Source organism: Solanum verrucosum, unplaced genomic scaffold (genome assembly GCF_900185275.1).
Source record: "Solanum verrucosum unplaced genomic scaffold, falcon-dt-bn FXZP01000005.1, whole genome shotgun sequence".
NCBI classification, from domain to species: Eukaryota; Viridiplantae; Streptophyta; class Magnoliopsida; order Solanales; family Solanaceae; genus Solanum; species Solanum verrucosum.
Genome location: NW_026020186.1, coordinates 389,816 through 404,722, shown reverse-complemented (window position 1 = coordinate 404,722; position 14,907 = coordinate 389,816). Strand labels below are relative to the sequence as shown.

The following is a 14,907-nucleotide window of genomic DNA, read 5'->3' as shown; positions in this document are numbered from 1 at the left end:
CATTGTCGAAGCAGAAATTGAGGACACGGAATGGGTTAAATCAAGGTTAGAACAATTAGCACTGATAGACGAAAAACAGTTGACATCAATTTGCTTTGGTCAATTATATCAGCAGAGGATGGCTCGAGCTTATAACAAGAAGGTACGCCCAAGAAATTTTGAAGTCGATCAACTTGTTGTGAAACGCATCCTTCCCCATCAAGACGAGGCCAAAGGAAAGTTTGCCCCAAATTGGCAAGGCCCTTATGTTATTAAACAAGTGCTATCAAAAGGAGCATTGCAACTAGCAGATATGGAGGAAAAGGCAATCGACACAATTGTTAACGCAGATTCGATCAAAAGATACTACGTTTAACACTTTTTGTTATGACACCATCCTGATTGACCGTCTCAAGATAAGAGGATAAAAATGTATCCTCCTTTATTTCAAACACCACTTGTTTGGTGCAAAAAAAAAAAAAGTTTCATTGAACTACGTTCGACCTGATTCCTAAGAGGATACGTAGGCAACCCTTCATTGGGGTTCGGTCTAATCACTAAATAAAACAATAATCATGTTCTTCAATTCTCCAAGGGCTGAGACATGACATTGTGACCTACGGTGTTTTACAAATAAAAATAAAAAAATAAAAAATGAGAGAGTCTTATGAGTGAAAACCTTCACGGGCACCATAAGACGATAGTAAGTTGAGAGAAGGAGATAAGAATGTCTTATTGGTGGAAAACCATGAAGGGCACCATTGATCAAATGATGACATTCCGTCTTGGCATGAGCACACAATCAAGATAGAAGTCAGGCTATAGACTTAAAGGTACAACATTGTTTCATGAGATTCAGACAACTTAGAAGGATCAAACGTTCAGTCCAAATGCATGTCATGATTCATTAAGGTGGTCACGTACTTTCAGATAAGATTCTTTTCATTCCTTTTAAACATTTACTTATTTCCTTCTTCTAAAGACATAACTTTTCTTTCATAACCCTTTCATTTGTGTCATTTGTACTTGTGTTCGGTATTCTTTGAGTCTCATTCAGCATAAACTCGCGTCAAGTGAGAAAATCAAATTAAAGTAGCGAAATTGACTACGGTATTTCCAGTTGAATGTTGGGGGCATGCACAACATTGATTAGGGCTGTGACCCAATCGAAAAAAAAAATATCAAAAAAATCGATACCGTGTGAAAATCGGTAAAGCAAGAAAGTTGTTTTGGAGAGGATGAACCCCACAACGTGCACAAGAAAGAAATGGGTCAAAATGTTCATAAGAAGTGTTTCAAGGGAAGATAAGGACCGTCTATAAAGCATCTTCAAGCTATTCGCGCGATCGTCAATATGATGATTCTTTCAACCAACACAGATTCAAAGTCAAACTCCACAAGATATTCGAAGTCACAAACCAACCACCGTTTAGAAAAAACTAACAAAATATTCTTTGTTTTAAAAATAGGTACAAAGAAAAATCATGCAAGTAATTCGCGAGAGTCAAACGCCACCAGGTAAGTTCTCGAATCCCTGTCTCTCCTACAATATGCAACACAATAATAATGATAATAATATTTAAAAAAAAAGATTATTTTTCTTAATAAAATCTGGGGCATTTTATTTTATTTTTATTTTTGTTTATTTTTTTTTATGTTTGGAAAATGTACAAAAATAAAAATAAAATAAAATAAATGATCAAGTAAAAAAAAAAAAACATATATATAACCCCTATTTTTATTTTTTCATGTCTTTACAGGGCTCAATAATCCCTGGTTGCATATAGAGCACAATAACCCCTATTTTATTTTTCATGTCTTCACAGAGCACAATAATCCCTGGTTGCATATAGGGCACAATAACCCCTATTTTATTTTTCATGTCTTCACAGGGGACAATAATCCCTGGTTGCATATAGGGAACAATAACCCCTATTTTTATTTTTCATGTCTTCACAGGGCACAATAATCCCTGATTGCATATAGGGCACAATAATCCCTATTTTATTTTTCATGTCTTCACAGGGCACAATAATCCCTGATTGCATATAGGGCACAATAATCCCTATTTTATTTTTTATGTCTTCACAGGGTACAATAATCCATGGTTGCATATAGGGTACAATAACCCCTATTTTTATTTTTCATGTCTTCACAGGGCACAATAACCTCTGGTTGCATATAGGGCACAATAATCCCTATTTTATTTTTTATGTCTTCATAGGGTACAATAATCCCTGGTTGCATATATGACACAATAACCCCTATTTTATTTTTTTTCATGTCTTCACAGGGCACCAATAACCCCTGGTTTCATATAGGGAACAATAACCCCTATTTTATTTTTCATGTCTTCACAGGGCACAATAACCCCTGGTTGCATATAGGGTACAATAACCCCTATTTTTATTTTTCATGTCTTCACAGGGCACAATAACCCCTGGTTTCATATAGGGAACAATAACCCCTATTTTATTTTTCATGTCTTCACAGGGCACAATAACCCCTGGTTGCATATAGGGCACAATAGTCCCTATTTTATTTTTCATGTCTTCACAGGGCACAATAACCCCTGGTTGCATATAGGGCACAATAGTCCCTATTTTATTTTTCATGTCTTCACAGGGCACAATAACCCCTGGTTGCATATAGGGCACAATAATCCCTATTTTATTTTTCATGTCTTCACAGGGCACAATAACCCCTGGTTGCATATAGGGCACAATAACCCCTATTTTATTTTATTTTTTTTTATTTTTTTTCATGTCTTCACATGACACAATAACCCCTGGTTGTATATAGGGCACAATAACTCCTATTTTTATTTTTTTTCATGTCTTCACAGGGCACAATAATCCCTGGTTGCGTGTAGGGCACAATAACTCCTATCTTATTTTTATGACTTCACAGGGCGTAATAACCTCTGGTTATATTGGGCACAAATCTCCCTTTATTTTTAAAAAGTATATTATTATTATGCCTAGTATAAACTTTTATAGCTTTCACCAATAACTCACAAAATTTTCCTAGTGCATACTGGGGCAAAAAATTTGTTTCGTTTGTTTTGTTTTATGGCGTGCAGGTTTCTACCTAATATTCCAATTTGAAGTTCAAGAATAAAATCCTCGTTTTGATTAGAGAAACGAAGAATGTCAGATGTCAATGACATTTAGAGTCGCTTTCAACCCATGTAACGGCTCAACATATCATGAATCATCTTCTCGAGAAAACAAGCATTCAAGAATATCATGCGGTAGAGCGTCAATGACTTAAGTCAAATCATAAGTTTCAGATCATAAATTCAAATATCAAGATGAAAGTTCGGAATCGATGTACCTACCCAAAGAGGATGAAGCGATAACCAAAGATTCAAAATGAAGACTCAGTACTAATGGAGTAGATAAGATCTTGTATCTTTCCCTTCTCTCCTATTGTATTTTTCCTTTTAATGTAACAGCTGGAGCTACGAACCGGAACCTCGACAAAACCTCACTCGACTATCAAAAATTATTCTCCTGTCCCTTCCTATATATGAACTACACCTGATTATTAACTCAGGGTGGATAGTTTGTCCAAAGGTAGGGCGCAGTCAAACCTCTCCTCTTTTACCTATTTTCACATTTTTGGATAAATGTCTCGGTCAAAAAATTAGTCATAGTGTTCACGTCTTTGCATGAAAACTCTTCATGTTTTCAAGCAAAGAGGGGCATACTGTGAACACCTAATTTTTGACCAAAACATAAAAATTTTACACCCAATTTTAATACTTAAATATTATTTTTCAGTAGAGTTATATTTAAAATAAACTAAAAATTACAACAAATTATAAGCTCACTTTATGTTTAAAGTTTAATAAAGAAAGCTTTTGAATTTAACGTATTTTGTTTTAATCTTTCAAATTTTATCTAGTCTAAAAAATAATAATAGTCGTATATATCATGGAAAAGTAGAAAAAAATAAAATAATAAAAGATAAAAAGAAGAGTCCTAAAAATTTCAAATTACCTTACCTTTATCCTAATTACCCCCAACTTCCTTAACTTATTTACTAAAAATCCTCCTCCCATTTAGTTTTTTTTATTTTTTTATTTTTTTTTCTCCTATTTTTTTTCTTTTCTCCTCTTGCACGATCTTTTCTTCTTTTTATTTTTTTTACACATTTCTTTCTTTTTTCTTTTCTTTCTTTTCTGTTCGTTCTTTCTTTATTTTTTTTTATTTTTTTTTATTATTTGTTTGTTAATATTATATTACTATTTTTCTTCCTTTATCTCAATCCTTAAATTCTCAACTAAATTATAAATTAAATCCTATTCCTACTCCATCACGTTCCTTTTAATTAGCACCAGACTCACACCCCAAACTATTATAAAAACATACGCTCAGTAAAGAAAAAGAGATACACATACACAGAGAAAAAAAAATCACAGAGAGAAAAAGATAACAAAAAGTGAGTTTTATTTTTAAAATTAAGTCAGCGTTCAAGGTTTCACTCAAGGTTTCGGATTCGTGGCTCTTTAAAGTTAATATTAGCTATTAACTTTGGAAATCAGTAGATAGTAGCAGTTGTTTTTGTGGTATCGATTTTCGCAGCGAGGTAACTCTAAATTCTCGCATAATGTAGTTGGAATGCTCGTACGAAATTTGATTCCAATAATATGAAGTTTTCTGAGTCGCATGTTATTATTATCTACCATTGTTTGTGATGAATTTATGAATGCTTAGAAAAACGTAACCGTTTAAGTTTCTTGCTTTAGAATAATATAAAAATAAAAATAAAAGATGTATCATACATTTTTTTTTAATTATTGTTTTATGCTCTTTAGATGTAATTAATATTGAAATTGGTTTCGTGATATTTAATTTTGAATAGCTAATGTTCTTAGACCTTAGTTTTCACTTAAGAATTTTTTTTTGTTGAAATTATTTGTAGACTTGTTAGATTAGGATATAAATTAGTGCTCTAGAAAACCTATGAGGAATGTGTTTTAGTCTTTTTTTTTTTTTTAATATATTATTTTTGATAAAAAAATAGTTTGACTTTAGAATAAGTGTTAAGATGATTATCGCTTTAATTCGAATTATTAAGATATATAATTAAGAGGATATATGAATATTTGTTTAGAGATTTATGGTTAAAAAAAATAAATAATGAATAATTAAGAAAACTAATTTTTTTAAAAATGAGAAAGCATAAGAAAAAAATAAAAATATAAACAGAACATACGTAAACTAAAAAGAATAATAATAAAAAATAGAGCGTAACAGAAACAAAAAAAAAAAAAAAGTTAAACCAAAAAGTAAGAAGAACAAAAAGAATAATAATAAAGAAAAATGAAACAGAAAACGTAAGATGATTAAAACAATAAAATAAAATAAACAACAAAAAAAGAAGAAGAAGAAGACGAGAAACAGAGTGTCCAAAAAGAATAAAAAAATATTTAAAAAATAAATAAAGGATAAAGTACAAAAAAAAAAACGTAAAAAAAAATATAATACAAAGAGACAAAACAAAAAATAAAAAAATAAAAAAATAAAAATTAATAAAACCAAAACGTAAAAGAAAAAAAAGTAAGGAAAAAAAATTAAAAATCAAGAAGGAAAAATCTTTCTAAAACATAGTCCTAATCTATTTAGAATTTCTTGCTAAAACTAATTCCAGATCACATAAAATTTTATTTCTACTTTTAAATCTAACTAAAAAAAAAATACAATCCTAAAATACTCAAACTCAAAAAATCTCAATCCTACACAAATTCTAATTCCTAGCAATTAGATACCTATATGTTTTCTATCCACAATAAAAAAAAAAAATAAATACAAATACATGAAAAAGAAAAGGAGAAGAAAAGAAATTACAAGACAAATCAAGATTTGTAAATATCCATCTATTAACTTTACTTTATTATGTTTGAATAAATTTATGTGATATACATTCTTTTTAATTAACGAAAATATATTAATATAATATAAATAGGTTTAAAATAAACCAAATAATGAGGTAAATAACTTTTATTATTAAGTTAATAATACAATATCCGAAAATTAATTTAAGTCATATATAGTCAATGAAGCGACCGTGCTAGAACCACGGGACTCGAGGGGTGCCTAATACCTTCCCCTTGGTCAACAGAATTCCTTACCCGATCTTTGTTCTCGCAGACCAATAAAAATAAAGAGTCAAATTTCCTTTTGATTAGGGGTTTAAATAATAAGGTGACTTGGAACACCAAAACTCAATTCCAAGTGGCGACTCTGAATAATAAAATAATCTCTTTTCAAAAATGTCACTTTAATTGGAGAAACTCTTTTTCTTTCAAAACATACTTAAATTAAATATTGAGGAAAAAAAAGGGGTGTGACAATTGGTAACAATTACCTTTGGAATACCGAATCGATAGATGATATTGAAATGAATGAAATCCACCATGACCTTCTTGCTCACTGACTTGAAAGTTACTACTTCCACCCACTATGTAAAATAATCAATGGCCACCAGGATGAACCTATGACCATTCGATGCTTTTGGTTCTATTGGTCCAATCACATCCATTCCCCATGCCACGAAAGGCCATGAAGCAGACATCACATGCAACTCGGAGGGAGGAGAATGTATCACATCACCGTGTATTTGACATTCATTACATTTACGAAAAAATCGTATGGAATCCTGTTCCATGGTGAGCCAATAATAACCTGCTCGAAGTATCTTATTTGCCAGAACATATCCATTCATGTGAGGTCCACAAACTCCTGAGTGTACTTCAATCATGATTGTTGAAGCCTCTTTAGCATTTACACATCTTAGAAGACCCAAATAAGGTGTTTTCTTGTACAATATGCCTCCGCTTAAGAAAAAAACCGCTAGCTAGTCGCTGAATAGTCCTTTTTTGATTACTAGTGGCATTAGTAGGACATTCTCCGGACTGAAGATATGTTTTAATATCATGGAACCAAGGTTTACCGTCAAATTCTTCCTCCACCATGTTGCAATAAGCATGTTGATCACGAATCTGTATGTACAAAGGGTCGATATGAGCTTCGTCAGGATGTTGGAGCATCGAAGATAAAGTTGTCAATGCATCAGCAATCTCATTATGAACTCTAGGAATGTGTCTAAACTTTATTGACACAAACTGTCGACAAAGATCTTGTAAATAATGTTGATATGGTGTGAGCTTTGGGTCACGAGTCTCTCATTCTCCTTGAATTTGATGGACTAGTAAGTCTGAGTCTCCTAGCACTAGCAACTCTTGGATGCCCATGTCAGCAGCTAACCTCAAACCCAAGATGCAAGCTTCATACTCTGACATATTCTTGGTACAATAGAATCTAACCTCAAGCTTCATATAGATTATGTCAAACTCTGTGAGTAATATTTGCCATTTCGCAAGCCTGCTCGTAGGCATGGGCTTTTGAAAAATGTATTTTAACGAATCCATACGAGAAATGAGATAAGTAGTATAAGATAAAATATAATGCTTCAACTTATGTGCTACCCAAGTTAGGGCACAACACGTTCTTTCAAGAAGGGTGTACTTCGATTAATAAACGGTAAATTTCTTGCTGAGGTAATAAATGGCCTGCTCTTTCTTCCCAGTGCCATCATGCTGACCCAATACACAGCCAAATTAATTATCTACTTACATATATAATATCAATGGTCTGCCTGGTTCGGGAGGAACCAACACAGGGGGATTCGATAAGTAATTCTTAATTCTTTCAAACGCCTCTTGACATTCTTCGGTCAATTCGATTGTGACATTCTTTTTTAACAACTTAAAAATGGGCTCGCAAGTTGTTGTGAGTTGAGCAATGAATCTACTGATGTAGTTTAACCTTCCTAGAAGGCTCACAACCTCAGTTTTGTTCTTTGGAGGTGGCAATTCTTGAATGACTTTTATTTTTGAAGGATCTGACTCGATACCTCGTCGACTGACTATAAACCCCAAAAGTTTTCTTGACGGTACTCCAAATACACATTTTGCAGGATTAAGCTTGAGATTATACCTGTGAAGCCTTTCAAAGAATCTTCTTAAGTCTTGCACATGATTCGACTGCTTTTTTGATTTAATGATCACATCATCCACATAAACTTCGATTTCTTTATGCATCACATCATAAACATGGTTGTCATTGCCCTCATATATGTTGCCCCCGCATTTTTTAACCCAAAAGGCATAACCTGATAACAATATATACCCTATGGAGTGATAAAAGACGTTTTTTCTGCATCTTCATCATCCATAATAATCTGATGGTAACCCGCATAGCAATCCACAAAAGATGCAATCTCATGTTTAGCACAATTATCTAACAAAATATGAATGTTGGGTAAAGAAAAGTCATTTTTTGGATTTGCTTTGTTCAAATCATGATAATCAACACACATTCGATCTTTGCCATCTTTCTTAGGGACAGGTACGATGTTGGCTAACCAAGCAGGATATTGAGCGACTCGAATGACTTTGGCCTCAAGTTGTTTTGTGATTTCCACTTTAATTATTGCACTCATGTCAGTTCTAAGCTTTCTCAACTTTTGCTTTATTGGAGGGAACCTAGGATTCAGCTCGAATTCTAGATTCGAGCTGAATATTAAGGAGACTAAGATAAGCGTACATGCTCGACATGTCAGTTTAGAGATGTAATCCTCACATCTCTAAAGCAAAACTAAATGGTCTAAGTCTCATAGCTATATCAGCATGTACCTAATTTAGGATCCAAGCAATTACCTCTGCATTATTCAATTTCCAGGTACATATCCAACTCTTTTGAAGTTGTTGGTGGATAAGCAGTGTAGACACGTAATTTTTGACCGAACATAAGACTTTACACTTGTTTTTATTCCTTAAATATTTGTTTTAGGTTAAGTTAGATATTTTGATTTTTGTCTTATTTTAGTAAGTTTATTTTAAAAGATTTGAAAATAATAAAAAGAAAAGATATTTTCAATATATTAAACTTGTTGGACATTTAAAAAAAAATATTTTTTCTTTGATAATAATCTTTTAAAAGTATTTTTACATTATTAATAATTGTGATTAAAACAAAGTAGTATGTGATTTTCCTTTGCTTTAATATCATAAGACATGCAAGAATGAGTCAAAGATTGTTAGAAAAATAAATAATTATATAAAAATCAGTTTCTATTTTTGTGCCTAAGAATTATATGAAGGGATAGAGTTTTAAATTTCAGTTATAATTTTTAATATTGTTTTAATTAGTTGATATTTTATTATAATTTATTAATTGTATGTATAGTTAATAAAACTAAAACTAACATAAAAATAAAAACCTAAATAATCTAACAAAACCCACCTCACACTCCCATTCCCTCACATTTTCCTCCACAGTCCACACCCCACACGATTCAACCCCCCCCCCCCCCCCACTCCTATTTACATGCACACTACAACAACAAAATAGGACCCACCTAGGAAAATATATCCTATATATAAAACACATAGGCAAAAAAGGAAAAACACACACACAGAGATATATGCACTAATCTCGGCAAATAATATATACATCGTACTTTTGCACCTTGTGATTCAAGATCTCGAAGTCTATTTTCGCGGTTTCAAGTTTGTAGTTCCTGATTGTTGGTCCTTTCTTTTCGTGACCTAATTTTTACAAGAGGTAACATTTATTTATATTCTATTTTTGTATAATTTTATGTCATGATTGTGCAAGAATTGAATCCCATATATGGAAGTTGTTCAGATTTCATATGTGTTTAACCCATTAATATTATTAATGCTATAATATTGAATATTGTTAAATTTAGATCGAGTAAAACGTAGTATAACATATAGTTGCTTTTGCTTGGCTAGGTTCCAATATTTTTCTTTATTCGTTCTAGCTTATTAAGCCAAGACATGACTCAGGAATTCTTATGAATTTAATTGCTTAATTAATATATACTTGTATTATTCGTATGAGCATAACTCAAAATTGATTAAGTAAATCATCCTTCATTATCAAATATGAATTTATTGATAGCATTTATTTTTGCCATCCAAAAATAAAAGGTTCCTGTTATTTTATATGACATGGACATAATGCTAGTTTAAATTTAGTATAAATACTGAAGATAATCTTGTTTTTTGTTTTTGCTTTTATTTATTTATTTTCTCTAAAAAGGGGCCTTTATGAGTTCATTAATTATAATATTACAAAGAAAAGGAAAAAAAGGAAACCAATACATACACAGACACTACTCCTAGGCACGACACACACGCACACCAACAGTAAAAGAAAGAAGAAGAAAATCAGCAAATAAAAAAATGCACAACAGACACACGCACAAGCTAAAAAAAATAAATTCACAACATACCCACCCAACACCAAATACCATTAAACTCCAATTTCCACATATTTATACACCCCTTCATCTGGGCATCAAACAAATTCAAGAAGAAAAAGAAAAATTACCCTTGCATTATTTTTTTTCCTCCACTCACAAACAAATGTTGAATTCGAGGTTTGCTTTCTTGATTTTGAGTTCATGATTCCTTATTAGGATTATTTTCTTTTCGTGAATAATTTTCACAAGAGGTAGCACTCAATTTAATTTAATTTTGTATAGCTTTATTTCAGGATTATATAAAACTTGACTTCAATGTTATGAAATTGCTCGAACTTTATGTGTGTTTAATTTTGATATTGTAATGTTGAAATAGAACTATTTGAATCTTACATATCGTTAAACAATGAAGATCTTTAGAATGTTCAAACTATTTATTTTAATATTTAAGAAAATATTTTTAATGTAGTATATTGACAACCATTATAAGAATAACTCATTATGTATTAATTTTTTTTATCTCGTTAGTTCATGTAACAATAGTAATTAAATTTCATCTCAATTAAGAATGTGGCTCCACTTCTTTTTGAGATAGTTAAAAACTCAAGGATGCGGTTACGCACCTTGGCCAAATTATTTTAATAATTAATTTGTCTCAAGGATGCAATTACGCACCTTAGCCAAATTGTTTTAATAATTAATTTTTATTAATTCAAACCAACAGGTGCAAACTGAGATTATTAGATGTGAGGTACTCAAGAGAAAAAGATAGTTATGCCTCTAAATGTCAAAACCAAGAATGCGGTTATGCATCTAGGTTTAAACTAATAAAATTCAACAAATAAAAAATAAGCAAACCATGGCCTATAATAATGTATCCAAAATAATAATAATAATAATAATTTAGCATAAGTATAAGTCAATAAAAGCGACCGTGCTAGAAGCATGAGACTCGAGGGATGCCTAATACCTTACTCTCGGTCAACATAATTTTTTACCTGAATTTCTGGTTCGTAGACCAAAATATAGAGTCATTTCCTTTTGGTTAGGGATTAAAAAGAAAACGTGACTTGGAACACCATAATTTAATTACAAGTGGCGACTTTGAAAATTAAAAATAATCCCTAGTCAATATCGTCACTTAAAGTGGAAATACCCTTCCGTGTGCAAAATGGGGTGTGACATCTCTGGTGACTGTGCTGGGGATATAAACAGAGCTTGAATTATATCCTTCTTTTGATGTCGAGCATGTACGCTTATCTTAGTCTCCTTAATATTTTCATGATCCCTCAAATTTATCGTCTCAATTTCACTCATGTTTGGGTTTGATTTATTCTCAAAATGTTTGAAATCCCTGCTTACTTCTTCAAATACTTCGTCTTCATCATATTCGATTTCTTGACTTATTATTTCAGGATTAGGTCGAAGATTAGATTAGATTTTAAGATCTGGCGAAAAATTATGCATGCATGTCATATCACTAGAATCGGCATAGAAAGAACAAGACTCATTCTTAACGGGTAGAGGAGTGGCCTCCCAATTATTCACCTGGACATCAGGACCAAAGAATTGCACATCTCTGTCACTGGTGCCTTCTCCAAGTTCAACCATATCAGCCTTGACAAATAAATCTTGAAAATAGTTGATCAGTTCTTCGTTAACCTCTAGAACTGGCTCTGGGAGTGGTGACTCAGAAGATTCTATTGTGTGGGCTTTGATGAAAGATTTGTATATAAGTGGTATATGATTGGTAAGTTACCATACATCTCTCTTCTGCTTCTTGGCCTTCATTTTGTCCTCGATTTTAGGCTCGTATCCTAAGCCAAAAGTACCAAGGCTCTTTCGTGGACTCACCGAATAAGCTCTCCCTTGCAAGAAGATCCCCAAGCCTTTACCCGGTTCAAACCCATGCTTCAACATCTCATTTACCATCATCATGGATGCCATAGGCAATTGTGGTTTTGAAATGAGATTCCTCTCGAGGATATGCTCAACAACCACCACCTCAAAAGTTTGATAAACCAATGCCTCATTCTCATTATTTGCCTTGACAAAAGGGAGGGAAGAGTCTTTGTAGACTGACAGATCTCCCTCACCATGAACAATCACTTTATGCCGGTCGTATTCATACTTAATCATTTGATGCAACGTAGAGGGGACTGCCTCAGCCCTTTGCACCCATGGTCTCCCCAACAATAGATTGTAGGATGCATTGATATTCAACAATTGAAAATTCATAGTGAAATCGACAGGCCCTATTGTTAGTATGATCTCTATCTCACTAATGACATCTGTTTTTGACCCATCAAAAGTTCTAACACATAAGTTGTTGGGTCGTACCCTTTCAGCACTAACATTCAATTTTTGTAGAGTTGACAAAGGACAAATATTTGCCCCAGATCCTCCATCAATTAGGACTCGAGTGACATATGAAAGCTCACACTTTACAGTGATATGGAGGCCTTGGTTATGTCCCGTGCCTTCCATCGATAGTTCATCATCTAAAAAGGTAATTCGGTTTACCTCAAAAATTCTCCCAGCAATCTTCTCTAACTGACGTACTGTAACTTCATTAGGAACATGTGCTTCGTTCAAAATCTTCATTATAGCTTTATGATGTTCATCTGAATGTATCAACAAAGACAATAAAGAGATTTGGGCTGGAATATTCCTTAGTTGTTCCACGATGGAATAGTCTGACAATTTCATTTTTCTTAAGAACTCATCTGCTTCTTCTTCAGTGACTCCACTCCTAACTTGCATTTGGTCATTTTTAGTTTTCCTTAATTCAGCCGGGGCATAGCATCTTCCCAAACGGGTCATTCCGCCTACTTCATCTACTTCTTCATTGACTTATTTCCCCTTGCATGTCACGAAGGTGGGCTCATAATTCCAAGGTACAGCCTTGGGGTTAGTCATTTAAAGCTGGGACACTGGCCTAATGATCACAGGTGGAATATAGGCTCCTTGCACGATCAAGATAGGCTTGTTTGGCCCTCTTGGAATAACCAATCTTGCCTCTCTTTGACGTGCCCAAGCATCTTCAAGTGCTCCTTTCACAGTTAGGATGGGTGTGTTTGATGGGCTCAACTTTTCCGACGTCCTTTCCACCCTTAAAAGCACCATTTTTGTCAAGTCAATAACATTCGCCGAATTTTCCATATCAGTTCCAACCTTAAGGATCGGCTTGTATGAGACTGCAACTTCTTCGCAACTATTCATCATTTCTAATATGTTTGTTTCAGTATGCCTGGGCAGTGGATTTTGATTGATGTCTGGTCCAGTTGGGCTTTCAACTATAATTCGATGAGTATTGATCAAATCTTGAATTGCCCTTTTCAAGTACCAACACTTTTCTATGTTGTGCCCTGGGGCATCAGAACAATAGGTGCAGTGTTGAGAATAATCTAGATTTCTCGAGGGAGGATTCAACATCTTTCTTTCAATAGGAATCAAAACATTCAACGCCCTTAATTTTTGAAACAAGCTAGCATATGATTCTCCAATAGGGGTGAACTCATCCTTAGCTCCATTTCCCTTCTTGTATTGTGGTCTAGGACGTGAAGGAATTCTGGTGGTAATTTGGTGAATTTATAGGGGCGGTGGATGATTTTGAGGAATTGGTGCACACCATTGCGGATAAAAAGGAGGGACAATTGGTTGGGTGTTAAAAATGGGATATGGAGAGTATGGGACGGGATATTATGGAGTTTGGAAATGAAAATACTGTTGCGGGGGATTATCTTGGACATAGGTCCGCGACGCTGATACAATAATGGCTACATCCTCCCTTCTTTTCTTCTCTCCAATATTTCCAGAACCATTTTGAAGCACTTGTGTTGTGACCTTTAAGGCAGCTTGGGTTACAACATTTCCAGACTTTATATCATTTTTCCACCATTTCCCCAACCTTAATAACTTCAGCGAATGTCTTCCCGACGGCAGAAAGCAAATATTGAAAGTAATAAGGTTCTTGCGCTTGGATAAAAACGTCAATCATCTTCGACTCCTTCATTGGGTGTTTAACCCTAGCAGCTTGCTCCCTCCATCTGACAACATATTCACAAAAATTTTCTGTGGTCTTTTTCCTCGTGTTGGCTAATGAGGAGCGGTCTGGCACAATGTCAATATTATATTGGAATTGTTGCACAAAACATCGAGCTAAATCATCCCATGTATGCCAGTTGGCAATATCCTGATCTATGAACCATTCAGATGCAATTCCCACTAGGCTTTCCCCAAAATAGGCTATGAGCAACTCTTATTTGCCTTCTGCACCCCTCAATTGATTACAATATCTCTTCAAATGAGCCATGGAGTCTCCATGACCATCATATTTCTCAAACTTTGGGGTTTTAAAACCAGCAGGCAAATGGACGTGGGAAAACATGCACAAATCACTGAATAAGATACCTTTGTGGCCACCTAGTCCTTGCATATCTCTTATACTTTGTTCCAAACTCTTCATTTTCTTAGCCATTTCATCATGTTCTTCGTTCTTAATCGTCTTCTCAATTTTGAAAGGGGAAGTATATTGATGAGTCTGGGATAAAAGTTTGGAATTTTAAGGGCCTCTTCAGGGGTGTAGACATGGTCGTGAAGAACTTGGGATGGAGGATCATTGTT

The 14,907-nt window shown here is 33.6% G+C and overlaps 1 pseudogene; it reads right to left on the bottom strand.

The window, feature by feature from the left end:
- Positions 1 to 644: 644 nt before the first annotated feature.
- Positions 645 to 13,503, bottom strand: LOC125829377 (uncharacterized; annotated as a pseudogene).
- Between the last annotated feature and the right edge of the window lie 1,404 nt (positions 13,504 to 14,907).